The sequence below is a fragment of the Notothenia rossii genome (genome assembly GCF_949606895.1).
Source record: "Notothenia rossii genome assembly, chromosome: 9".
Lineage (NCBI taxonomy): Eukaryota > Metazoa > Chordata > Actinopteri > Perciformes > Nototheniidae > Notothenia > Notothenia rossii.
In genome coordinates this window covers 59,342,373-59,345,741 of record NC_136907.1, presented here as the reverse complement: position 1 = coordinate 59,345,741, position 3,369 = coordinate 59,342,373, and positions in this window count along the sequence as shown.

Sequence of the window (3,369 nt, the reverse complement as noted above, 5' to 3'; positions counted from 1 at the left end):
CAACGCAATGCAACGGTATCAATCAGTTCTCAAAGACTATATTTAAATAACAGCAAATCATTGTTTATTAATTTCAATATATCTACCACTTCAAATCACACCTTGATCTGTTCATTTTCTATGTATTTCAGTCCAACTTCAGATCACTAGAGACAAAAGCAAGCAGACACCCTCCGGGCCGCTGCTGCTCTCGAGAGGAAAAAGGGTGGGGGGAACTCTCACAGACAAATACTGACACCCCCTTCTCTCTCCCCTGCTGTGGCTCTCAGCCTCTCCTTTGGAAAAGGGGGGCTTCTTTCAACAATTAACACTTCTGCTATCCTTTTATTCAATTTTTCTGCTTGAACCCACTGTCCTCGTAAGCTCTTAACTCACGCTCCTCTCGTTAAAATTCTCCTTTCATTATGACTTCGTATCTATTCATCTGACTTCGGCTGTTTCTGTTACCAGTAAATATTCACAGACTTCATATATATTGATCTGACTTACTGTCCTTGTTACCAGTAAATATTCACAGAAAAAATTCCCCGTACAGTCTATTCAGCTTTTATTGTCCGATGTTTATTCCAACAAGTTTAGCAAGCCTCTCAGCGCGCTTCAACACCGTCTTTCAACGATGTGACGCTGACATGGAGCCGAAAACTCAGGCCCACAGAACTCTTTATCGTGACGTTTGGCTTTATAGATTCAACCCCACAGAACAAAGGATTAATGAGGTCCGGTCACTTCAAAATTGCTTTTTGAAGGTTGCGTTACTCTCCTTTGGATCACTTATAACATAAATAACTAGTCCCCCGCCCCGTCGAGCTGTAGATTCGTTATTTTGAGTCAGTCTTATATGGAGACTTAATACAACCTACTGACTACTCTAGACAGTTTAACTGTGGGGACTCAATACCGCCACTTTCAAGCCCGGGACTTCAATACCCTTCTGGCCTGTCGGAACTTGATATCCGATTTTAACTGTGGGGACTCTTATACCTCCACTTCCAAGCCAGGGACTTTAATACCCTTCTGGCCTGCCGGAACTCAATATCCGGTTTTAACTGTGGGGACTCTTATACCTCCACTTCCAAGCCAGGGACTTTAATACCCTTCTGGCCTGCCGGAACTCAATATCCGGTTTTAACAACTAAAACACGCATTTGCATTGTTACTATAAAAAACACTGTAAACTTCGTCTGACAACCCTAAAATTTGGAATATGGTCAAATCACAGATTTCGAATTAAACTGGCATCTGTTTACCTGTTATTGTCAGAGCTCTGTTGTTAGTTGTCAGAAGAAGCCGAGATGTTTAGCCCTGGACTATTCCGTCCGCTTGCTGCTGGTGGTCTCTTCCCCGAAAACACCCCACTCAGAAACGTCGGGTCACCATTTGTTGGAGATTTGGAGGATGTTGAAAACCAACCTCGTCTCCGCGTGTCGTTTGATAAGCTGGGTGAATTCGGGAAAAGGAAGGGATTAAGAAACACCAGAATACAAGTTAAACAATAATCTTGCTTTAATGATATACAGTAACAACCCAAAATACACATACAAATACAAATACAAACACAAAGGAAGTACTTCCTGCTCTTCCTCCAATCTCACGGATCTGGTCAGTTTGAAGAAAAGAAGAGGCTGGTCTAAAGAAAACATCGGCTTATATCCAAAACCCCAGGAGGAGCTATGCGGCTGCCCCCCCCCCCCGAGGGGTCCTCCACTTAGAAAAGACAGCCAATCAGCGCGAGCCAGAGGCGACCCTTACATTCGAGATAACAAACCCCTCCTTGCAAGTTTCACATACTTTTGGCATTTTATAAAGATAGGTTTAAGATATAGTTTTTTATAGTTGGATTATACAAATAACACATGTGAGTTACCTTAACCTCAAACAATAATAACAAGAGGAAAACATCAGCTCTGATCTCAAGCAGTAAAAAGTACCGCACACTCATTTAGCCTGCAGCTCTTCCAGACACTTGAGCTATTGTTCTTTAAGAATATTCCCTGCAGAATCTTTATTTCAAATAAAAGGTTTCACATTGCATATTTCCAGCTTCCTTTACACATACTGCTATTATTAATACAAAGTAATCAACCACACACATATATTTAAAACAAGTAGATTTCCCTGATCATTTGACATGCTGCTTCCATTTCCCACAGAGTAATAAAACATGTTTAAGCTAATTTCTCCACACTGTTTGTAGCCCTCCAGTACCCACATATGAAAGAATAAAAGCAGAGGAATCAAATAAAACTCCAATACAGGAATAGTTGATAAATGATTATACAGGACATCTGATCACAGCATAGCCGTGGGAACATATTTCAAATGGGGGGTGCTGTGGGGATGACACCAGGGCTGCTTCTGACCAATGTGCTGCCCTATAGGCAAGATTTTAGCTGGCAATGAAAAACCTCTACAAAAGACCAATACACTATGAAAAGAGAAACATATTGACATGGTGGACAGCTTATATAAAAAGGCTTGAAATGTATTTAGTATTATAATATGTTTTAATTGGGGGCTGGACTTCAAATCCTTTAGGGGGGTCCGGGGTTGCGCCCCCGGGAAGATTTTTTTTAACATTTTAAAGTAAAATGCTTCAATCTGGTGCACTTTGAGCGCCCAATTACTAGAGACTGATCTAGGGGGTACAACTCAAAACACCCATATTAAAAAGATCGGTTTGCATTTTATTAATCAAATAAGTATGTGAACATTTTCAATAACCTACCATAGCCAATAACAAATAAATGTAACTTATTTTATTTTTGTTGTTCATTCATATCTTATTTGACCAGTTAACATTTATTTATGCATATTTTTAAATCTCTCCAACTTTAAACAATATTTTTGGTTTACTGTCCTATAGTACGCTATACATTGGAATGATTTCAAACCTGTTTTTATTTATCCTAATAATTATAAAGGTGTGCCTTGGAAATATTTGTTTACATAATTGTGATCAATACGTTTGAGACTCACTGAGATAATTTAGACTAAAATGAACTATCTAAACCCTCAGAGTCCTTTACCTCACTGAACCTCTCAGTCTGACAGGACAGAACTCTCCCTCCACATTATTGTAGAAACAGCTTCTTATATCCGTTAGTGCAGCAGAAGCTAACAACAATCCCCGCCGGTACCGGTGCACCCCCTCTCTCTATCTCTCTCACTTTGGCTGTGAGCTGCGGGCGCCTGAGCCAACATCCCCCACTTTCATCACTACAGCGCCCATCGTACAGGGCAAATGGAAAATGTAACCGGGGTGAAAAGGGTGTTATCTTTACTTAATTATGAATGTTGTTACATCAAGGCTGAAAATTCTTTTTTTTTGTATTATATTAGTCTTGTAGAAGTGCAGATCCCCTGTCATCC